The sequence below is a fragment of the Mytilus galloprovincialis genome, chromosome 14, assembly GCF_965363235.1.
Source record: "Mytilus galloprovincialis chromosome 14, xbMytGall1.hap1.1, whole genome shotgun sequence".
Lineage (NCBI taxonomy): Eukaryota > Metazoa > Mollusca > Bivalvia > Mytilida > Mytilidae > Mytilus > Mytilus galloprovincialis.
The window spans coordinates 11221287-11247280 of NC_134851.1; the positions used below are offsets into that span (position 1 = coordinate 11221287).

The 25994-nt window shown below is 32.4% G+C and overlaps 2 protein-coding genes across 6 annotated transcripts in view; both read right to left on the reverse strand.

Moving 5' to 3' along the window:
- The window catches only part of LOC143059487 (fibroblast growth factor receptor 2-like), a 46417-nt gene extending 30291 nt beyond the window's left edge, over nt 1-16126 (reverse strand). For 2 of the 4 annotated variants that reach the window (XM_076232994.1, XM_076232991.1), the window contains exons 1-3: nt 16012-16126; nt 10222-10340; nt 9115-9192 (exon numbers count right to left, since the gene is read on the reverse strand). The gene's annotated coding sequence lies outside the window, so the exon portion shown is untranslated. Of the gene's footprint in view, nt 1-9114; nt 9193-10221; nt 10341-14949; nt 15228-15941 lie in introns of those variants that run through there. The other 2 variants (XM_076232992.1, XM_076232993.1) reach the window with 2 other exon arrangements.
- LOC143059674 (uncharacterized) overlaps nt 1-25994 on the reverse strand; it is a 211218-nt gene that overhangs the window by 153893 nt on the left and 31331 nt on the right. The window lies entirely within an intron of this gene.

Sequence of the window (25994 nt, forward strand, 5' to 3'; positions counted from 1 at the left end):
TATGTTTTCTTTATTCATTTATAGTTACAGAATTAATTTTTTTCCTAGTGTGCCAAATAAAAATAGATATGTGCTTTCAGTTACCCAACAATAAGTCAAATGAATGAATGGTTCATTAAAGTGCAACCTGTATATATACAAAACTAAATATCTAGTACAAAAAATTAACTATTTTTTTATATTATATTAAGTAAAGATAAAGTACTAGTAGTAAAAGTAGCAAAAAAAATATCAATTTAAAAACTTGTTTCATGGCACTGAATGAATTAGTCCCTGTTATTTCTTATCTTTACATCAAAATGATACGTATTTTTAACAAAGTTATCTAACAAATAGTCTATTAATGCGTAGTTTTCTCTAGGTATACTTTTTCTGTCTACCGTCCGTCTGTTGTCATTATCGTGAAAATGCGGATTTTTGTCATATCTGGTCCGGTTCCGATCCGTAGTTTACACAAAAATGTGCAATGGCGGCCGTAGAAAAATTTACGAAAATGAGTCCGAGAATAAACATTGTTTGACAAGAGATTGTGAATGAATAAGACGCTTTTAATGCATTAAATGAATTAAACATAAACTTAAGCCAATTAGGATCACTTTTTAAAGAAGTATCAAACTTACTTTAGCTCAAAACCAAAATTCTCGCTCTCGTATTACCGGAAGAGAAAGAAAGTATTTTTTGGAGACTCGAGTTGCACAAATAAACGACCTTTTAAAAAATAAAAAAATCGTTTTAATCTTTGAAATTTCGTAATACAAAACATAGATTTCGAATTGTTTTTGTAATTGCATTTTTCCATGTCGAAATTGGTTCTTGCAGACACGTGGCAAGTGTCAGCTTCGGATATTCGCATCCAAACAGTTATCACCCTGAGGGCAATTAACACCTGGCTATTCAATCTCTTAATTGCCTTTAGTGTCCGACTTAAAGGGATTACAATTAAAGGTGATTTAATTTTTATGATTATAATCGATAATAGATGAAAGTTCAAAATTGAGGACAAGTAAAATAGCATCTTCAAAATAATTATAGCGTCGCGGGAATTATTATAGCATCACGGTGAAAAAATATAGCGTCGCGGTACCGCGACGCTAAAACGGCCTGGGGAGAACACTGTCACCCTGCTAAGCCGAACCATTTTCTTTGTAAAAGTTATCTCCCTATTCACTGTTTTTCATCTGTGTGCATCTCCTTCGTAACAAAAAAAGATATTGACAGAATTCTTTTTACAAATTGTTCGTTACATCCTCAGTAATTTTTGGCTTATTTGGATCGAAGCGATTCGATGAAATTTTTATGGAGTTATCTCCCTTAACAAAATAAATTTGTCGGTATGTTCATTTAACTCATAAACAGTTAACCGTATAACCCTGGAATGTTTTTATTTGAGTCCCCTAGGTCCTAACTTAGAAAATGAGGTCAAGGTCAAAGGTCAAGGTCAAGTTCTCAATTGTGACTTTTGCTTGTTTTTGCATTTTCTCCGACACTTTGAAAGATACATACTAAAGAACAAGTGCAAAATGTAAGCTTTATTGTAATGAAGATATGCTACATTTAGTCTTATACAATTGAATGGCATCTTATAGGAGTTGTTGCCCCTCAAATGTCTTGATATGAGGTTATTTGATTATGACTTCAACTAAGTTCATTATAAAGGCATTTGACCTTGTACAAAAGATTAGGTGACAAATGACCTTGAAAAATGACTACCAGAAGTGACCTTGAGAAAACCGGAAGTAGCCTTTTTGCAATTTTTTCATCTCAAAGTACCCAGAATCAATATATTTTGTCATATAGATACATAAACTGATTACTGGAGACTAAACATGACTTCCAACAAACCGGAAGTGGCCAATTATTTCCCCTTCTACATACAATAGTATATAGAAATTATATATTTTTGGAATCAGTGTGAAATAGGCTATCATATGAGACCGGAAGTGACATTTATTTCACCGGAAGTAGCATATTATCTCCCTTTTATCACTCAAAAACATAATTAAACCATTATTTATCTCATCAGTATGAAGAAACTATCTTCTTATCAAAATTTCTTTGGTGTGGAAAGACTTTCAATTGTTCTCTGAACAATTGGTTTTTAATTGTATTTGTTCTGATTATTATTATTTTTTTTTTTTCCGCCACATTCTAAAATTTTTGTTTCACAATATGTCGCTTAGATATTTTGTATATTGTATCGTATAGTTTATACGGCTTTAAATCTCACCCTGCTAAGACGAACAATTTTCTTTGTAAGAGTTATCTCCCTATTCACTGTTTATCATTTGTGTACATCTCCTTCGTAACAAAAAAAGATATCTACAAAATTCTTTTTCTTAATTGTTCGTTACATCCTTAGGAATATTTGGCTAATTTGGATCAAAGCAATTTGATGAAATTTTATAGGAGTTATCTACCTTTACAAAATAAATTTGTCGGAATGTATTTTTAACTTATAAACCATTAACCGTACGGAATGTTTTTATATGAGTCCCCTAGGTACTAACTTAGAAATTGAGGTCAAGGTCAAAGGTCAAGGTCAAGTTCTCATTTGTGACTTTTGCTTGTTTTTGCATTTTCTCTGACACTTTGAAAGATACATATAAAAGAACAAGTGCAAAATGTCTGCTTTATTGTAATGAAGATATGCTACATTTAGACTTATACAATTGAATGGCATCTTATAGGAGTTGGTGCCCCTGAAATGTCTTGATATGACGTTATTTCATTATAACTTCAACTAAGTTCATTATAAAGGCATTTGACCTTGTACAAAAGGTTAAATGACAAATGACCTTGAAAAATGACTACCGGAAGTGACCTTGGGAAAACCGGAAGTAGCTTTTTTTGCAATTTTTACATATAAAAGTACTCAGAATCCATATATTTCGTCATATAGATACATAAACTGATTACTGACGACTAAAAATGACTTCCAACAAACCGGAAGTGGCTAATTATCTCCCATTCTACATACAATAGTATATAGAAACTATATATTTTTGGAATCAGTGTGAAAAAAGCTCTCATATGAGACCGGAAGTGACATTCATTTCACCGGAAGTAGCATATTATCTCCCTTATATCTCTCAAAAATATAATTAAACCATTATTAATTGCATCAGTATGAAGAAACTATCTTCTTATCAAAATTTCTTTGTTGTGGAAAGACTTTCAATTGTTTTAATTTTCTTTGGTTTTTCTTCTGACATCAGACTCAGACTTCTCTTGAACTGAATTTTAATGTGTGTATTGTTATGCGTTTACTTTTCTATATTGGCTAGAGGTATAGGGGTGGGTTGAGAAAATTAAAATAATACAAGACTAACAAAAGCAAGAGGCTCCTGACTTGGGACAGGCGCAAAAACGCCTGCATTTTTGCGCCTGTCCCAAGTCAGGAGCCTCTGGCCTTTGTTAGTCTTGTATTATTTTAATTTTAGTTTCTTGTGTACAATTTGGAAATTAGTATGGCGTTCATTATCACTGCACTAGTATATATTTGTTTAGGGGCACTCTGAACGACGCCTCCGGGTGCGGGAATTTCTCGCTACATTGAAGACCTGTTGGTGACCTTCTGCTGTTGTTTTTACTTGTTGTGGTCTCTTTGACACATATCCCATTTCCATTCTCAATTTTATTTAAAAATGTATAACTGTATAAAATTAAGATTCATACACAATTCCGGGAAATTTCATGAATGATTTGGTGAATTTACGTCATGGCAATTTAGGCAAAACACAATGTCATACGATAGAAAACTTTCAAAGGGAAGATTATTTCGTTACTTGTACACTTCAAATTCAGTTTATATCTAGTTAAAATGAAGTTTTTGAGGTAAGTGCTATTTCTTTTTAAATCCTGTTGCATTTATCGGACATTTATGGTTTTTAGAAAGTAAAGATGGTGGCATACTCCTTAGTTACAATATTCCATTGTGCTTTTGGTGGTAAATATAGTAGTCATCAATTAAATGATGTTAATTAATAATCGCTTCTGATTGCCTGAAGAATTATAAGGATTAAACACATTTTTTCTAGAGGTTATTGATGTGTAAACTGGGTCTCTTACTCACAAACAGGGTTTACGCTGGCAGTTGCCATTTTCGTATTTTGAAAAAATAATAATTGTGGTGAATAAATTCTATCATTTGCAAAAGAATTTAATCTTGTTTATTTGGTTTGTTTTGAGTTTCTCAGACTTTACCTGATCAGACAATACTCTGAATTGACCTTAAGCTTGTTAAAATTTTGACAAAAAATCAATAATCAGGTGATTGCATTTAAGATGGTACCTAACACAACAGGGAGATAACTCTGTAAAGTCATCTAAATGTTTTAATTACGTTGTGTTGTAAAAGGAATATTTAGCTTCTCAATGATCAAAATTGGTGTTTGTCAAACTGCTAAATAACCAGTGTAATTCTTCTGACAAAACAGTTGGTTCAAAATTTTTGAAATTTTTATATTTTTGTTAAAGGGTCAAAGTACATACTTGACAAAATTTTATGAAAATTAAACGAGCCAAATTAATTTTAGTGAAAGTGTTGGGTACCACCTTTTAAAATAGCTATAAGCAACAAAGAACTAATCGATGAAGGTGTTAATTGTATTGTTTGACAAAATGATATGATTAAATGACATATATGTCACATGTCACATAAAGGATTTTACCACTTTGCGTCGCACGTGTTTAAAGCCAACTTTTGGCTTTGATATAGATAATTGATTTGAAATGGTTTTTTTTCATTAAAGTCGTTTTGGCGATGCATGTGTTTCAAGGATAGTTTTTACGTCTCAACTTTTTCATATTTTTACGTCAACTTTTTCATATCATTGGTTTGGAATAGAAAACTGTCCGGATGAAGGAATATATTCAACAGGTTGAGATCAACAACTCAAATGCATGTTAACCCTTCAATGTATTTTTTTTTTTTACTACAAATGTAATGAGGGATCCATTTAAAGTGATACAAAATTTGTTTTGTTTAAAAAAAATAAGAAACCTTTCCTAAAGAGCTTTACATCTATCTGCAATTATAAGGTCAGACATGTCCAGGAATTTATTTTCTTCCTGAACTTGTATCTCTTCTTTAAAAGTGAAAGTAAGTGGACCCCTCTTTAAGGTAAGTTGTTCCAAATATAATGGACCCCCCCCCTTCCCTATAAGCTAAAAAAGCAAAGAGCTTATTTTAAACCAGATGCTCTGCATGGCGCAGCTTTATATGACCGCAGAGGTTGAACCCTGAACGGTTGGGGCAAGTATGGACACAACATTCAAGCTGGATTCAGCTCTAAATTTGGATTGTGATTAAATAGTTGACACAGCATAGGTTTCTGACACAGAATGAATGTGGTCTAATAAACTTAAAATTTGTTTTTTGCCTTTGAGCAATTCACTATGCTGTTGAATATAAATCCTCTCAAAAATATGTTTGAAGAAATTTTCTTTTTATTCATGAAATCTGAAATGAGAAAAATTGACCCCCCCCCTTCCCCCCCAATTTTTTTTTCACATCTCCCTTTCCCTTATTCCAAAACTGATCTCAATTCAAATTTCTAATGGAGTTTGCAACAATAACTACTCATTTAAATACATCATAAAATATTAAAATGTAAAAAAAGTGCTTGTTATCACTGAATGGTAAAGATTGTTTTAATTTATCAGTTGGTAGTAAAAGTGAATATACATTGTATATTGTATAAAACAATGATTTAAGTTGATTCAACTACTATTCTGGACAAAGAAAGATAACTCCAATTGAAAATTTCTTGCTATTGCGCAATATTGTGCAATTAGATATTTCTTGCTATTGCGCAATACTGTGCAATTGAAAATACTTGCTATTGCACAATACTGTGCAATTGAAGATTTCTTGCTATTGCTGAATACTGTACGTGCAATTGAAAATTTCTTGCTATTGCACAATACTTAATATAATAATTTTGGATCCTGATTTGGACCAACTAGAAAACTGGGCCCATAATAAAAAATCTAAGTACATGTTTAGATTCAGCATATCAAAGAAGCCCAAGAATTCAATTTTTGTTAAAATCAAACAAAGTTTAATTTTGGACCCTGATTTGGACCAACTTGAAAACAGGGCCAATAATCAAAAATCTAAGTACATTTTTAGATTCAGCATATCAAGGTGTAATACCACCATTGATTTTCCCCTATTAGTCTTTGTTAAATTTGCACTTTTCAAAAAAATGTGCAGAATTTATCTTTGTTTCAGATAAAGAAATACTTGGCATGAGTAAAGTTTTATCCTGTCCAGTACTATAGAAAAAAATTCATATAACATTTAATTACATATAAGAAAATAACCATCATTGGAAGTTAATCAATCAAATGTCTCCCCTTATTTTATCTGTGTACAAGGTTTAGTCACCATGTAACCTCAAGATTACAAAATTTTCTATAGAAATCCAAAATAAAAAATAATGGTGTTTTGAAATACCCAAGACATATGTTTATGACACAGAAATGTTTTTACTGTAATAAAATGTAGGATTAATTACCTACAACTGTCAAATTCAAGGGAATATTTTTTTAGACCTACTTTCGTATACAACCGGATGTGACGTACCATGATTTGGTGGTATTACACCTAGAACCCCAAGGATTCAATTTTTGTTAAAATCAAACTAAGTTTAATTTTTGACCCTTTGGACCTTAATGTAGACCAATTTGAACACGGGACCAAAAATTAAGAATCTACATACACAGTAACATTTTTTGTAGATTCGGCATATCAAAGAACCCCAATTATTCAATTTTTGATGAAATCAAACAAAGTTTAATTTTGGACCCTTTGGACCCCTTATTCCTGAACTGTTGGGACCAAAACTCAATCCCAACCTTCCTTTCATGGTCATAAACCTTGTGTTTAAATTTCATAAATTTCTATTGACTTATACTAAAGTTATGGTACGAAAACCAAGAAAAATGCTTATTTGGGCCCCTTTTTGGCCCCTAATACCTAAACTGTTGGGATCTCAACTCCCAAAATCAATCCCAACCTTCCTTTTGTGTTGATAAACCGTGTGTTTAAATTTCAATGATTTCTATTTACTTATACTAAAGTTATTGTGCAAAAACCAAGAATAATGCTTATTTGGGCCCCTTTTTTTACCCTAATTCCTTACAGTTGGAACCAAAACACCCAAAATCAATCCCAACCTTCCTTTTGTGGTCATAAACTTTGTGTCAAAATATCATTGATTTCTATTCACTTAAACTAAAGTTATAGTGCGAAAACCTAGAAAATGCTTATTTGGGCCCTTTTTGGCCCCTAATTCCTAAACTGATGGGACCAAAACTTTCAAAATCAATCCCACCTTCCTTTTATGGTCATAAACCTTGTGTTTGAATTTCAAAGATTTCTATTTACTTAAACTAAAGTTTTAGTGCGAAAACCAAAAGTATTCGGACGACGACAACGACGCTGACCCCAACGTGATACCAATAAACGACCAAAAAATTTTCAATTTTTGCCATCGTATAAAAAGTAGTGTTTAGTGTTTCTTCATTACAATTTACAATGTAAACTAAAAGATGAGTTTGAGAATAATCATAGACAACAATAGGGCAAACTCATTTTGGTTGGGGGAGGGGGGGAAGATAGAAAGAAGGGAAATTTCAAACAAACAGTATATTTATGATACTTGGCGAATAAAATAATAAAGTGGCGAAAAATATATTGTTCTGGCGAAAGAGGTGGCAAAATTAATGATTGACCCAGGGGAAACCCTGCTCACAAACTTGACATATATATACAAATCTGAATATTTAGTTTGTGAGTTAATCGCCCCGGTTTACACAGCCATTACAGCAATAACCTCTAGAAAAATGTGTTTAATCCTATAATGTTCATGGTGTTTGCAAGTATTGAAGGTATATAAAACTCTATGTTTTAAATTTCTCAAATAAACCAATATTAAGGTATTATCTTAGGCTACATGAACATGCTAATTGTCATCATATTCATGATATTGGATGGCTGTGAGACTTACTGTATCTATCCTAAATTTCTAATCAACAATAATTTTATAAAAATTTAAATTATATAAAATTATATTAAAATTGGATTGTGATTAAATATTTGACACATCAAAAGTTCCTGACTTAAAGAATTTGATCAAAGAACTTAATATATGACATGTATGACACTACATTACCTTCTGTATTACCCAATATTCTAAATCTAGATACACATGGTTAGATTCAGCATATCAGAAACCCCAAGAATTAAATTTTTGATAAAATCAAACAAAGCTTAATTTGAACATAAATTTGGACCAATTTGATACAAAGGCTCAAAATCAAAATCTAAATATAGCCAATATGATTAATTTTTATTGAAATCGAACGAAATTTAATTGGTCTCTGAAATTTAAGAAAATTTGAAAACTGGACACAAACACTAAAATATGGATACAAATTTCATTTTTTTCTTCTTATTAAAATCAAACAAAGTTTAATTTTGGACCCTTTGGATCTAAATGTGAACTAATCTAAAGGCAATTATTATTAATTTCTTTGTCGTCATTGCTTGTGGAGAGTTGTCTCATTGGCAATCATACCACATCTTCTTTTTTTTATAATATTGGACTTTTTGGACTTTAATATGGATTAATTTAAATTGGTTCAAAAATAAAAAATCTTAATGCAGTTAGTATAAGCATATCGTAGTACCAGAATAATTAGTTTGTGGTGTAATCACACAGATTAATTTGGGATCCTTTGGACCTCAACATGCTCAATGTGGACCAATTTAAAAGTAAGGCCAAATTTTCAAAATTCAAATACATTACAGGAATCCAAATGGTCACCTCATGTACATTAGTTTTCAAAGAGGATCATCTATGGACCATTTCACAAGTGTTGTCCTGATTGGCTCAGAAATTCAGAGGATAAAGTTTTAAAGATTTTTTTTATCATGAATTACTTGTACTTCAATATATATGTACTTCTTATTGGCTATTCAGTTTGAGAGGAGAAGATTGAAAGATGTAATTTGAAGAACAGCAGATGTAAAAATGCCAGCTGCTACTCATCCAACAAGAGCTCACAAAGCAGTTGAAGTTATTATCCATCATTGTCCATAATTACCTTATCACTGGTTTGAGATGCATAAACATATTTTCTTTTCCTAGTATTGTAATGACTCTCTGGATCAAATTGATTTTCCTGCAAAAATTATGAAATTTTAACAAGAAGGCATGCAATGTCATATTACAAATACCAATTATCCCCCTTGTAGTTCCAATTTTCTGCTTACAGGCAGTACATGTACATTGTGTAGGTGTTTGATAGATCTGAAAAGTGCTCAAATATTACAAGTTATCACTGTGAAGCTCATACATAAAATAGTCAGTATAAGAAGTAGTTTCAGAGAAACATGTGACTGAAATTGAGTCACTGAATTTTTTAGGACCAACTGGCCAAGGACAAATGGAGTGACACAATATAGCTCCTACTTTTAGAGTTAACACAGTTCTTTTTACAGATCATTACATAAAAAAAAAATTTAAAAATCATTTGAAGTCCTTTTCATGCTTTTCGGGCAGATCATTACATATTATTTTTTTTTCAATTTCATTTTAAGTCCTTTTCGGCCAAGTTTTCATTTATGCCAATCAAGGTTACTTTTTTTTTTTAATTTTTGATCATTTCCAGATCATTGACAAATTAAAACATGAATATTTAATCAAAGCATGCAAAGTATTAACAAGAATGTGTCCATCATTTTGTCCATAGTACACGGATGCCCCACTCGCATTATCATTTTCTATGTTCAGTAGACCATGAAATTGGGGTCAAAACTCTAATTTGGCAATTAAATTAGAAAGATCATATCATAGGGAACATGTGTACTAAGTTTGAAGTTGATTGGACTTCAACTTCATCAAAAACTACCTTGACCAAAAACTTTAACCTGAACGAACAGACAGACAGACGGAAGGACGGACGGTCGGAAGGACAGACGCACAGACCAGAAAACATTATGCCCCTCTACTATCGTAGGTAGTAAACCATAAAAATGTAAGAACTTTACATTTTTGATATATTAGATTTTTTTCATGACTTACATGTACTGGACTAGACAATCATAATGAACTACATGTACATGTATAAAGTATACATTACATGTACATGTTTATAGCTACATGAACTAAGAACATTTTTTTTAAAAGTTTTGTTTGTACATGTACATACATCTATTAATGGCTCCGGTGGTACTTGTAGCTGAGCTGGTAAATTCTCTTCCTCAGTCATACATGTAGCATTCTTTTGACTGCATCTCTTGTATATGTTGTAGCAGACTATACATAATCCTGTGCAAATTGAAGAAAAAAATCATATGTCATAAGCTGTCCATGTTATGCAAACATTTGAAAATCATAATAAACAATGATAAACTGCAGCTAATATTTTCCACCTGAAGTAGAAATTAAAAAAAAATATATCTATCATGTTCAGTTCATCAAAAAATGTTTTACCCATGTGCATATATACTACATACATGAACATGTATGTCTATGTGTATACATGTATATTGTCATGATTGTGTTCAATACTATAAAATTGTGATAGGAGTAAATCGGTAAAAAGATTGTGAACAGCTGGATTCATATTTATGATTAAAACAACATTAATAATAGTTTTTTTTTCACTATTATATTATGAAGAAATAGCTACATTTGTAGTACAATTATTTATGGATCTCAGAAAGGCTGATCCTGAAGTCCCTTTCTTACAAGTGCAGTGTTATCCCCAGAAGATAGCATCCCATTTGGCGTAAAAAAAAATTAACTGTGTCATTTGTCGCGTCTCAGCGATGCTCTATTTCCATTGATTTCCTTTATGTTATACATGTATGTATATGTTTATATTGTTCAATTCATTACTGAGAATACAATTAGACTAATCACTAATACCATGAATACAGTTGTTTCAGTTTGTTTTATTTATTCATTTATAGTTACAGAATTATTTTTTGCCTTTTGTGCCAAATAAAAATATATATATGTGGTTTCAGTTACTATAAGTCATGAACATGATGAAAGTAAAATGAATGAATGATTTATCATAGTGCAACTTGTATATATATACAATGATAAACATATAAATATCTAGTACAAAAAAGGAACCTTTTTATTTTATATCAAAAGAGTAAATTTTTTAAAGAAAGTGTTATAAATAGCAAAAAAATCTCAATTTAAAAACTTTTTTCTTCATCATGTCTATGAAATTCATTGTTTCAAGGTACCCAATTGGGCCAATGATTTAGTTCCAGTTGTTTCTAATCTTTACATCAAAATGATATATATATTTTTGACAAAGTTTTCAGAAAAATAGTCTTTTTATGCGTAGTTCTCTATCGTGAAAATGCAGATTTTTGTCATATCTGGTACGGTTCCGAACCGTAGTGTGCAATGGCAGCCAAATTTTTTTTTAACAAAAATGAGTCCAACAATAAACAAGAGATTGGGAATTAATGATGCTTTTAATGGATTAAATGGATTAAACGTAAACTCATGAAACTAAAGCCAATTATGATCACTTTATGAAGAAGCATAAAATGTATTAAGCTCAAAATCAAATTGTTCGCTCTCAATAGAAAAGTAGTACCGGAAGAGACAGAAAGTATATTTTGGAAAGTTGTAAAAATAAACCAACAAACCTTTTTTTAAGAGAAAAATGGTTTCAATCTAAGATTTTCGTAATACAAAACGCAGATTTCAATAAATGCGACGAAAATATTCATGGGACTGACGGAAGGACAGACAGAGGTAAAACAGTATACCCCCCCTTTTTTAAAGCGGGGGTATAATAAGGAATGGGTTGTCCAGAAATTTTTCAGTATTTACGCAAGAAGAGTTAATTAAGGAAGAGGTTGTCTAGAGATATTCACTTAATTTTATTCACATTTTTTGGGGGTTGATGTAAATATTTTTTTCTCTCATATAAACTAAATGTGTATTTTTAATTATGTATAAGAGGTAATGGATATTTTTTATACATTTTTTAACCAGTTGAACATTTTGCAGGATTGTTGGTTTAAAGGGAAACTTCGCAAAAAAATCAAAAATTGATATTATGTCCATTCTGTATAAAAATGCTCAAATTTATAGATATTAAAGTTTTATTCCGCTAGATAAGAGATCACCATTGATTTTAAATTTTGAGTATCAATTGTCTGCATTCCGCTATTTTGTCATCTTCTCCGATTAAAAAATCATGATATGTCTATAAACCACAAAGATTTGAAGAAAGTAGAAATCTATTTACATATTTTTTCCAAGGGTTTATTTGGAAAAATGTAATATATACTCGTCAATAGTAAAGGACAGATTGGAACATACCAGATATTGATTTAAAAAATGTACGCACTTGTTGTCGATTCGTTTATACGCCTGGATAGAAAGTTACGGAACTATAGCGTAATTTAAAATATATACATGCAGGGCTCACGCTACCAGGCGACTTGGGCGAAGAAGTCGCCCTCCCGACCGTCACTTCGCTTTTCCCGACCCCCAAAAGCGAAAACAAGTCGCCTTGTTCTTGACGAAAGTCGCTTTCAGTCGCTTCCGTCATCGGACATTTTCAATTTTTACCAAGTTGATGAAACATCAATTTTTTACTGATAATTAAAGAAATTCATCAGACATAAACTATTCATTATCTTTAGAAAAGAGGTTGAAGCATTGTCTTCGCAGTGTGCATCAGGTTATTTGATAAAAATACAACTTTTTATCACTTCGTGCATTTTCGCAAGTTCCGGTGCTTGTTACTCGAAAACGTACATCAACCTAAATTTCGGCGGCAAAATAAGTTTGTTACTTCATTTAAACGTGATAAAAGTTGCCTCCAGTAAATGTTTAATCCATTTATTGCATTAAAACCGTCATGTTCCTTTCCAAATAACTTGTCAAACATCGTTTATTTTTGTAAATTTTCTTGCATTCGTCCGCCATTGACCGATTTCTAAACTACGGATCTGAACCGGACCAGCTATGACCGAAATCCGTACTTTTACAATAATTACTACGGACGCACGGATGGAACAGCTGACAGAAGAATATTGATCCCAAAGGGGAAAATTACGCATCCCACACGCATTAAGAGACTTTTGGTTACATCTAATTGATTGGTGTATATAATTCCCTATATTTTTTATGAATGTTTCAAACTATTGATTAAAGTTGCTTAACTCTGAGACTATTATACTAATAAAAATATATTATGGCCCAGCTTAATAACTTTTATATTTTTTTTATGAGAAACACTGAATTTCATACACAAGATAATTTTTAATTAAATTGTAATTGATATAATTTCTTTACATTTTTTTAAATAATTTTTTTTTTTTTAGTGCTAGATATTTAGTTGGTAGTTTCTCACAAGAACCTTAGTAAAAACTTAAACAACTTTTAATTTCAAATGTTACTTTAATTGTAATTTTTTACTCATATGAATTGAACAACATAAAAAGAACATTATTTACATATGGCCCTTTATACTATTGTAAAATCCAAACATTGTAGCGCACCCGCGCGAATGAGCACTTCTCTTTCAAATCTCACCACTTCTCCCTATCAGTTTCAAAAAGAGAAGTCACTTCTCCCTATAATTCTGAAGTAGTGTGAGCCCTGTACATGTATACATTGAACATAAGAAAGGAACATACATTTTGTGTAAATTTGGGTAAAAGTTTTGTAAATAGACTAGTCAACGTATGCCAACGGTATGTAATCAACGAATTCGATAGACTTTTGTATACCAAAAGAAGAAGAAGAAGAAGAGAACCAATTTGATTTAAATACAGGTCGATATATAACTTGCTTTGGTTCATCAAAGTTATGAACATAGTAAAATCACAGATTTATATATCAAATAGATTGTTCTCGAATAAAGGAAGAAATTCGTCATCATCACAATTGTTCCGACATTCATGTAATATATATATGCAACTGGAGGTACACTGATAATCCCCAAGGGATGTGAATATTTTCTAGGAAAACTATTAAGTATTACGTACAGTTTCAAATCAATTTCGGGATTTATTTTCTTTCTTGATATTCAATGACAGCAACTTAAAGAATAAACTGCTTGTCCGCTTTAGGGGTATTCTTGCCAGTTGAACAGACTTATAATTACATTCAAAAATAGGGAAAGATGACATTAAATTCGTTGTCTGTTGTTTTTAAGTAAAAGTTAATTGAATCATCAAAGTTAATATCCTTTGGTCTTGAATGTATCTTAACTAATTAATGTGTTTTTATAGGCTAGCTCAAATCCTCATCCAAATAATATAATCTATATGTAATAATCCCTTCCTTCCACACAGAGATTTAATGCCAAGCAGTAGACATATAGGTACTAATTAAGTAATTAAATGAACAATGGATAACAATAATTAATCATAAATGTGAAAAGATGTGAAAACAAAAGTATTCGTACATATTATATTCCGCTTCGGTAGAGTTATCTTCAGATAGTTTCAGATATTAATTAATACATGGCTTTCAAAAGTCTTACTCATACATTTTTTTGCCTAATTAAGACAATCAAAATGCTTTGGTTAAGCTATTTCTAATTTCTAAGTTCCCCTTTTTTATGAGACATAAATCAAGGACAAGCGGTGTATATCATTTCATTCTGACACATGAATTAGGTTTCCCGTCTTTAACCAAAAATTGTTTATTTCTTAGTAAATTAACTTATTTGAATTCAAATAAATAATCATGATAATAGCACCAAATATAATTAAATAATTCCACGGCGATCTATTTTTATTCGTCACCAACTTGAGTATGTACTTTAAATGTGTGTATTAAATGCTCCCTTGTTTTATAATCCACTGATCCGAAAAGACAGTCACACCTGGCAAGGTGTGCCCTAGAGGCGTGGTTAAATACTGAAGTGCAAATAACAATTTACCTTTCAACAAGCCATCTACGAGTATTGCCACAGAACCGTGAATACACACACAGTCATAGCAGAGGTAGTAAAAGGTCAATCAATAAGAGTACACCAACATATTGTCTTAACAGATTATTGTACGTTAATTTATTCACTTAATTAGTCCGAAAATGCATTAATTAAAAATAAATTTATAACTTTTTGTGTTGTCTACAAAAATAATTCAAATATATACGTTTTACATAGAAAATTTATCTCATGAATGTGTACAATTGCACGTCTGTGTGTTTTATCTTCTTATTATCAGATAGTTATTAGATAAAGCATAAGTCATTGGTGAGCTTACAATTACGTTAAAATATGATTAAAAGCCAAGACTTTTAATGATTGTATTTTGAATCCCAGCATGCAAAAACCAGGCGAAAACGTCACGACCTACAGGAAGTAGTTAATATTTTTTCATTAATTATTGCAGGGCTTCGTTGTTTCTTATGAAGTTTTTGAAGTAACTATGTTATTAATTACCTGAAAAGAAAAATTATCAAAACGTCAGTCATAGAATGTTGGGAAAACTTTAGATAATAAACTTTTTCATTCTAGCTGCTTGATGCGTTTTAATGCATGCTAAAATCTAGTCCAAATAATTATGACGTCTGGCAAGGCTATTTTATTTTTTTTCTGGGACGACTTCCTAAAATTAGGTGTCAAAGTTCCCCCCAAAATTTGCTCTCAAACTCCAGATGTAAAAAATGGCTTCGGCGTTATGACGTCGTAGGATGGCGTCCCAGAAAAAAAATTAAAATAGCCTTGCCAGACGTCATAATTATTTGGACTAGCTAAAATCCAACCCCCATAATAGATCATGAATTTATACATTTTTAGAATTATTTATATTTATTTTATCAAATATTATAGGATGCCGAATTGACTTTAAATAGGTGCTGATTTGACTAGTTCCGATTTAACAAGGTGCCGATTTGACCAGGTGCCGATTTGACTTGAAGTTGTACCCATTATAAATTGCCTTCCGACAGAATTTCGGCTGTAAAATCTCGTCTCTGTCCACATTTCAGTCCTAACCTTTTGAAATGTGATGTAACATCCCCCTGGCAATCAAACAACTTTACTAAATGTGTGCCATGAAGATGTAAACATAAAACATAAATTGATAATGTTACAGCATCCATGTTGTATACAGCGCCATCTATAAATAGTTCTAAAGGGAGATAAGGGAAACTTCTTCTTCCAAATTTTCACATCCTTTGTAGGACAACCACACCGTTACGGCGTGTAGAACAAAACCCACCACCATGAATGTAGGAATATAATATGTACACTATATATTGAATAATGATATCCTCCACTAATATATACAGGATCACTTTCTAGTTGCACAGAACGGGCAGATTTAATACTGCTGTTCCTCAATCTCAGTCCTCAATCCCAATCTTAACCAGCGCATACCAAATTTAAAGCACAGAGAACTTGAGAAAATACGTCGAGGAAAACGCACCAGAGAGGAAAACTGCACATTGGGACAATTCGTGCCAACAGGCCATAAGATTGAGGATTGAGGACGTATAGAAGAGGGACGAAAGATACCAAAGGGACAGTCAAACTCATAAATCTAAAACAAACTGACAACGCCATGGCTAAAAATGAAAAATACTAACAGACAAACAAAAGTATACATGACACAACATAGAAAACTAAAGAAAAAACAACACGAACCCCACCAAAAACTAGGGGTGATCTCAGGTGCTCCGGAAGGGTAAGCAGATCCTGCTCCACATTTGGCACCCGTCGTGTTGCGTATGAGATAACAAATCCAGTAAATAGTCTAATTCGGTAGGTCACATAGCTTGTAGTATGCATTCTTAGTTGCGTTAAAAATTGTTAGGCTAGTTACCGGACATATATACAGGGGGGATTACAGTGGCGGATCCAGAACTTTTCATAAGGGGGCCCGTTGACTGACCTAAGGGGGGCTCCAGTCATGCGTCAGTGATTCCTTATATAAGCAACCAATTTTTCCAACACAAAAGGCGGGCGGGCCCCCAGGCCCCCCTGGATCCGCCAATGGGTTATATATGTTTACGTAGTAAAATAGTAAAAGATAAATGTTGTAAAATAAATTACTTCACTCACATTCACACGGGTAAAAATAATAACAAGCTTGCAGCATTTAAATCTAAAAATAGTTCGCTTTTCACAATATAGACTAAGGATCTAAAAGCTAAAACACTTTGTCTTCTTTTCATCAGAGACTCTGTTTTCATTAACTAAAATCGAATAAAACGTTCATAGTGTCTACATACTTAATCCACGCATAGAATTTGTCGTTTTACATCATAACATCTAATAAAAAGGTTTTTAAGATTTCATCGTATCTATATATTAGCACTTTGTGTGACGTTTACGATCTAGGCACGCACTGTATATGTAAAGCCAATTGTCATGTTTTTATTTACTTAGATCTAAAACTTAAAAACTTGTCTTCGTCTCAACTCGGCCGATTCCGTACCCTCATCTAGGAAGGAGCTAGAGTATCGGATTCTACCGAGGATTGTCGAATGCAAACCACCCTTCAGCTAATCAGAAAATGTTTCACGACTATTTTTCTGACTTACAGTGTTGTTTTTTTTTTTTTTTTTTTTTTTATAACCTTCTTCAGTTCAAATAATGATAACCTAGAATTTATTGTCGTTCTTTGCAAATCAAAGAACTGTGTTTTGTTTTTTTACAATTTTGGTATGGATACACACAGGATCATAAAGGAGGGGGAATAGGACCTTTATCGGGACTCCGGGATCGGGTGTTTTTAAACTCGGGATTTCGGGATTGACCCTTTCGGGATCCGGGAATCCTTTTTTTTCGGATTTCGGGATGTCGGGATTTGCTTTATTTAAATTCGGGACCTCGGGATTTTTTTCAAGTCCGGGATTTCGGGATCAAGACCCCTCCTATCCCCCCTCATAAAGGGAAACTGATAATTTTTTGTATGATATGTGCTCATGTTTTTCAGCGATGATCCTTTTGTGCTGGGTTTTATACTGAATAAAATTAGTTAGTTAGTTTCTATACTTTTTTTATTAAATGGCTATCCGCAATATGTTTAATAAGATCATTTAGTCTGAGTTGTTTGATTGAGTATCGAGAAAGAAAAAAAAATCTGATGTATGCAGCATAAACACGAAAATTTTGATAACTACATGGCAGAGGGAGGGGCAGGACTTTTTCGGGACGTCGGGATCGGGTGTTTTTAAGCTCGGGCCTGATTTCGGGATTGACCCTTTCGGGATCCAAGATTTATTTTTTTCTAATTTCGGGATGTCGGGAATTAAATTTCTTTAAATTCGGGACCTCGATTATTTAGATAATTTTATAGAGGTTGTTTTTTTTTTTTTTTTTTTTTTTTTTTTTTTTTTTTATTAAAGACAGTTTTTGTACTAGTGTAAATTGATATCATTTACCTGAATGGTCTCAAATATTAGATAGTATCAGATAGTAGAGAAACAACAGTCATATCACATCCCATATACATGTATATGATAATAAGAGATGTTTCTGGAATTACGTATATCAAAATATTTAAGTTTAGTGCTTTTCGGTAAAATCCTATTTATTACAGAAATGCAATCTAAAACAAAAACCAAAGGCATCTTTTTAAATAACAAGATACCCAAGTCGGAAGAATTAATATTTTAATTAATGATTAAAAAAAGGAAGCTGAAAGTATCTATTTAAGGTCTTTCATAACAGCGGTATTTGTTAAAGGGACTGAAACGATTAGACGCGTGCTCAAAATCAGCATGCATGATGAGTTGGTTACCGTTATGTGGTTAAAAGCTTGATAAGTGAAATGACAACTTTATTGCACCTACGCCTACGCAGGTCAATTCAGTTCAATGATGCACCGTCTAATAGTTCTCGCACTTATATCATTAGCAACGCAAAAGTAAATACATCAATTGAGTGAAACATTTATATGCAACAGTTTTATCAAACGGTGCGAAAAGATGCAATTTAGTATTATGATTTGTATTTTTATATGTTGAATTTATATGTAGTAGTTTTAGACAAAACCGATTAATAATCTGATTGAAAAAAATGCCATTTACCTGAATGGTCTCAAATATTAGATAGTATCAGATAGTAGAGAAACAACAGTCATATCACATCCCATATATATGATAATAAGAGATGTTTCTGGAATTACGTATATCAAAATATTTAAGTTTAGTGCTTTTCGGTAAAAGCCTATTTATTACAGAAATGCAATCTAAAACAAAGACCAAAGGCATCTTTTTAAATAACAAGATACCCAAGTCGGAAGAATTAATATTTTAATTAATGATTAAAAAAAGGAAGCTGAAAGTATCTATTAAAGGTCTTTCATAACAGCGGTATTTGTTAAAGGGACTGCAACGATTAGACGCGTGCTCAAAATCAGCATGCATGATGAGTTGGTTACCGTTATGTGGTTAAAAGCTTGATAAGTGAAATGACAACTTTATTGCACCTACGCCTACGCAGGTCAATTCAGTTCAATGATGCACCGTCTAATAGTTCTCGCACTTATATCATTAGCAACGCCAAAGTAAACACATCAATTGAGTGAAACATTTATATGCAACAGTTTTATCAAAAGGCGCGAAAAGATGTAATTTAGTATTATGATTTGTATTTTTTTTAAACTTTACATCAGTAGGATACAGTCCTGCATGATCTAAGCCGTGGAGATTTTTTTCTCAGTTATAAAAAGGCAAAATAAAGCTATCAATCTGTTATGGCATGCAGATAATAACATGCTAAAACAACAAGTTCTAAGGTTTTGGGATTTTCTAATAACCACTCAAAGATAGAAAAATATAGTACATGTTCTAGAAATGGGACAACTTTGACAGATTATCTATACACATACATTTAATGCATTAAAAAGAATGAAGGAAATTGAAAAGAAACTTCAGTTTTACATATAATATTAGGTTTACATGCATTTAATAATCTAACCATACTCATTTTTTTCTAATAACATACAATGAGACTTAATTAATTAATTAACTTAATTAATTTTTGTTGTTTTGTTTTTTTTTCAATGTAATAATGTCAAACTGTAACCAACACAAGAATGACATAAGATTTATACCGAAAACATGAATTTGGATGGTTTCGTTTTCCTGCGTTATGATATAATAGACCAAACATCAAAAACAATGTATGGATATAAGTTGTTTGCTTCACGTCCAATGGACAATATTTCATGATATTCAGGACGATACTAATTAACAAAAACACTCAGTTGTATTAGCATTAGCAAAACTCATATCCGTGATTCAAGATTCAAGATTCAAAGTTTTATTTAGAGTCGATATTCAATAAACTACATAACACAAGCTCTAGTGAGCTTTTCAAATCGACTTAATAACAAAATACAATACACACATACACAATACAATACACACATACAAAAGTCATGAAAAACAACACAATTTTAAACATATAATGCATAGTAAGATACCATAAATGACATATATAAGTTAAAAGCATATAGTACACTTAAAACATAGCACAAGTTAATAATAAGATTGCACAAATCATATAGTCACACAAAAAATAAAAGCAAAATAAAACAGGCATAAACACTATATGCATGCACTCCACTGGCATGAGCTATATTATGAATATTATATGAATGCATGGTCGACTTTGAAACTTTTGCTTATATATTATATATACTTTCTATGTTGAAGTTTGTGATGGAATGTCTGTCAATCAAAGATGGACCCATATAAAGCTGCTCAGTCTTAATACTTGGTATGCAGGTGTAATAATATTAGAACATCTCATTTCTTTGCCGCATTCCAACCATTTTAAAAAGGGGGGTTCCTAACCCAGGACAAAGGGGGGGGGGGTCCTAACCCAGGACAAAAAGGGGGGGTTCCAATTAAATGTCCCCATTCAAATGCATTGATCGTCCAAAAAAAAGGGGGGTTCCAACCCCCGGAACCCCCCTCTGGATCCGCGCCTGCCCAGTCGCCACAGTCCGCATAATGGACTGTTCACCGACTGGAACTTTTCTTCTATGGTACTGGCACGATTTAATTTATGATTATCATGATTATAGGTCCCTTATATTAATGATATATGGTACGCAATTGGATTAACATCGACATATCTCAATTCACTGAGATAATTTTACTCTACAATCAATGAAGTTTTTCACCAGTTATTTAATCGTGTAATCTTTCGGGGTTTCCCTTACAAAAAATGCTTAACTAGTATATTTATATATATAAATATAGGAAGATTTGGTATGATTGCCAATGAGACAAGTCTCCACATGGTCAGAGAACAAATGCACAAGAATTATACAACTATTAGTTAACGTACGGTCTTCAAAAATGAGCAAAACCCAAACCACATATAGCAAGCTATGAAAGGCCTCAAATGACAAATTAAAACAACTAACGGCCTGACTTATGTACAACAACAGCGGAAAAATATTATGATATATAGCAATAAATGCAAGCATACAGATTTATACAGGCTACTAACTTGCTACATGCACATTTAGAATGACGCGGATTTAAACTAGTTTGCTGCCTCAAGAACTCCCTGATAACCTGGGACAGTGCATGGTGAACTAGTACATAGAACATAAGAACAAACTATAAAAAAAATCATTGAAAAGGGCTTAACTCATCAGATTGATCGAAAGCACAAAACAACTAACAGAACACATCCTGGACGTGCCACGGATTTATTCAACCCCACAACAACAACAGACACATAACGTTACTCGCAGTTACTAACAGTTAGTTCAAAGTCAATAACAAATAATTAAAAAAATATCTAATACAGATCTTATCAAAACGGGAAGCTCCCTTTCTTAATTGTATTGAAAATAAGTTAAAGGTTCCCCATATTAAATTTTTTCTGGTGCAATTGAATACCTATAAACTGGTATCAATATAAAAATGAATACATGGTATGATTGCCAATGAGACAACTCTCTACAGATATACATTAGGTCGCCACGTGCGCACGGGCTTCAAGAATGAGTAAAACCCATATCGTATAGTCAACTATAAAAGGCTTCAAAATGACAAATGAAAAAAATGAAATATGTACTAAAACAATGAACGGAAAACAAATATGATATACAGCAACAAATGACAACCTCTGGTTTACAGGCTCCTAAGTAGGAACAGGCATATATATTTATATATATATACATAATGTGACAGGGTTAAATCATGTTAAAGGCGCCAAGCATTCATGACCTTGGAAAATGGTGTAACGATTGGAATATTCGATTAAAAAAATAAGATAATTAAAAATGAGCTTTCCAAAATTTTCTGTACTTGTAAAACGAAGATGTGGTACGATTACCGATGAGACAACTCTCCACAAGAGACAAAATGACACAGAAATTAACAGAACAGTATAATCAATGATCGAGATCTTCATTTGTACTTGTGAGAGAACGAAACGGATGCAATCAACTGAAAACCAAGATATCTTATCCTAATCAATTAATAAATCAATATGTCTACGCCATCTTTAGAATTTCACTCATTTCAAGTGTTTATTTCATCGCATGTTATTTAAAGCAAATGTCTAAACTTCTTGAGATAGCGGATAACTGCAAGCTATTTTCTTCTAACTAGAGTATTAATATAGAAAAACATGTATGAGAAATCTGACAAGGACAGAACAGCCCATCTCCGAACCGTAACCACCAACAGAAGTTTCATCTTTAAAGACATTTATGAAGCAACATAATAATGAGAAAATGTAGTAAAATTGCCAATGAAACAATTAGTACAGACGAGAGTCAGATTTTGAACTTTTGTTTAATTTTGTAGACTGGGTATCTCAAATCTTTTTATCTAAAAAAAAACGAAATGCCTTTAGTGGGAACTCTCGAGCTGAAACCTACACTATTCAGGCTAGCTGGGACAATATACTTTGTTATTTAGTTTTGTCATTTTTGTGCATGGGATCGTTAAAGAGACTGTCAGTGGTTTAAAGCATTGCTTGTCAAAGACATAAAATTGAGAATGGAAATGGAGAATGTGTCAAAGCGACAACAACCATAGAGCGGACAACAGTCGAAGGCCACCAATGGGTCTTCAATGTAGCGAGAAACTTCCACACACGGAGGTGTCATTTAGCCGGTCCCTTAACAAGATGTATACTAGTTCAGTGATAATGGACGTCATACTAAAATCCGAATTATACACAAGAAACTAATACTAAAAATCATAAAAGACTAACAGAGGCCAGAGGTCCCTGACTTGGGACAGGGGCAAATTGCGGCGGGGTTAAACATGTTTTTAGAGATCTCAACCCTCCAAACATGCTCCTTTTGAATAGCGACTGCTCTCTTTATTCTCAGAATTACTCTTTTCTATTGGAAATAGATATTCTACATTATTAGGTGTCGTCTTTAAGTAAGGAATGTAACCTTATCCTTGGAAATGTTATATATCTTCTCATTACTTATTGTTTTCCCTTAAGGTAGCTGACACAATATTAAGATAGTTTTGCTTTAAAATTATCTATTCCACTAGTTGTTCAAAATTATTAGAGTTTGAGCTTTTTCATATCCAGCGGCACATATTACAGTGTAATCCGGATTCACTATTAAACGATTCGGGGAAATTTCTATTGTCAAATTCAATTTCAAATAATAATATTTATGTTTAACAAAACTATGATCTGTTTGTGAAACGTGAAGGATACATAATGATTGGTGTGTTCATTGTTGGTCTTTAACGCCACTTTTATCATTATTCGCTATTTCATGGCATGTAGAGAAAAACTGGGACGCCTGGAGAGAGACACTGACCTTCGACATGGAATCTGTCCATCCTTGTCAACTACGAATGAAGTGAAACTAAGCACCAAGTGTTCAAACTCTGAAATAAGTAATGAAGCAGTATTTTTCGAATTCACTAATGAAAGAAAATTCAGTTTTCGTTTTATTTGAATTTTTCAAATTGGAGAAACAAAGAGGTTTTAAAAACGAACTGAAGAATAAAAAGGTAGCAAAATGCTAAGTTCTTTCAAAAATATTCTTTTATCGCTAAGAGGCTGGCTTGTCATGCCAAGAAATTGCCTCCGTTGAAATTTCAAACATCCAATAGAGCAAATTACATCGATGATTAATATTGACCTTATGGTATGGGCACAGGACGTTTGCGCTTTTTTACCTGTAAAACGATAGGACATTTGCGCTTCAAATACTATGGACATTTGCGCTTTATGTTTTGATTCACCTGTATTAAATTGATTGGACATTTGCGCTTTTTACCTTTGTATAAGTGAACTTGGATGTTCCAAATTTGCAGACTATCTGCAAAAATTATGTGACAATTGAATCACGATTTACTTGACTCATCCTGCTATGTTTATCTTGTTGAAGAGTATCATTGAACAACACTCAGTGAATTACATTTAGATTCATTATATTGATGATCAGGCATTCCAGTCAAGAACTGAGAAAGAAAAACTTGATTTTTGTATTTGAAATGTGGACAAAATACCAGTCAGAATAGATAACAAGAGCTACTTATTTTGACTCTTTAGGCTTCAGATATTAAGCGAAACATGAACTGTGATGACTGTTCGTGTTTTATGTGTTTTAAAATGTTAACTTTTAGCTGTATATAAACTTTTAAACATTTAAAAAAATATGACTTGTCGGTCCCAAGCCAGTATAAAAGAGGAAGGAAGTCATAAAAACAAATATTGCAAAAGCGCAAATGTCCTATGTAAAAAGCACAAATGTACATTTTTAAAAAGCGCAAATTTCCTATGATTTGAAGCGCAAGTGTCCAAAATTAAAAGCGCAAATGTCCTATGAAAAAGCGCAAACGTCCCGCGCCGTATGGTATATATGGCCGTTTTCTAAGCGATACGTACATGCAGATCATACATTAAATTAATTTGTTTAGTAAAAACAAATCTTTAACTACTAATAGGTGCCGTAGGAGGTCCACAGAATTTTTAGCAAGGAATTTTTGGCTAGATCAGACAATTTAAGAACAGAAAGCATTGCACTGATGTATGTCCATTATTAATTTTTCAGTAGTCAAAATTCAATGTTAAGTGATGTATATTGAATAATGATATATAGTTTGTATTTCTGTTTTCAAGATAAAAAGTGAAGGTTCAATGTATGGACAACCTGAAAACCAAGACATATATATGATTCGGCGCGGGACGTTTGCGCTTTTTCATAGGACATTTGCGCTTATTTTTTTGGACACTTGCGCTTCAAATCATAGAACATTTGCGCTTTTTAAAAAAGGACATTTGCACTGTTAACATAGGACATTTGCCCTTTTGCAATATTTGATTTTTATGACTATCATATCTTCCTCTTTAATACTGGCAGAATAATATTTTTTCTTTATGGTTAAAGGTTTAAAAAAATCATTTAATAGCACATTTCATAGCACATTCATTTCATAGCACATTGATATGTGTTTAAAAGTCTATATACACTGAGCTAAAGGTAAACATTCTAAAGACCTAAAAACACGTACAGTCATCACAGGTCAGTTTTCGCTTGATATATGAAGACCAAGGATTGGACAAATTTAGCTCTGTTTATCTGTTCAGACTGGCATTTCGCACACATTTCAAATATATATTCAATATATATATTCTCTTTCCCAATTCTTGACAGGGGTGCCTGTTCATCAATATAACGAATCTAATGTGATTCACATACTGTTGTTCAATGATGCTCTTTAAAAAGATAAAAATATCAGGATGAGTCGAGTAGAACTGTTCATTATAATGTACAGGGAATGATTCTGGACCATGTGTCGTACTAATGCCAAATATAAGTTAAATTTATTTACGCAATAATTACTTCTCTTTAAAATTACAGATAGACGACAATAGGTGCAAAAGCGCAAATGTCCGGTCAATTTAATACTGGTGAATCAAAATTTAAAGCGCAAATGTCCATAGTATTTGAAGCGCAAATGTCGTATCGTTTTACAGGTGAAAAAGCGCAAACGTCCTGTGCCCATATGATTAAG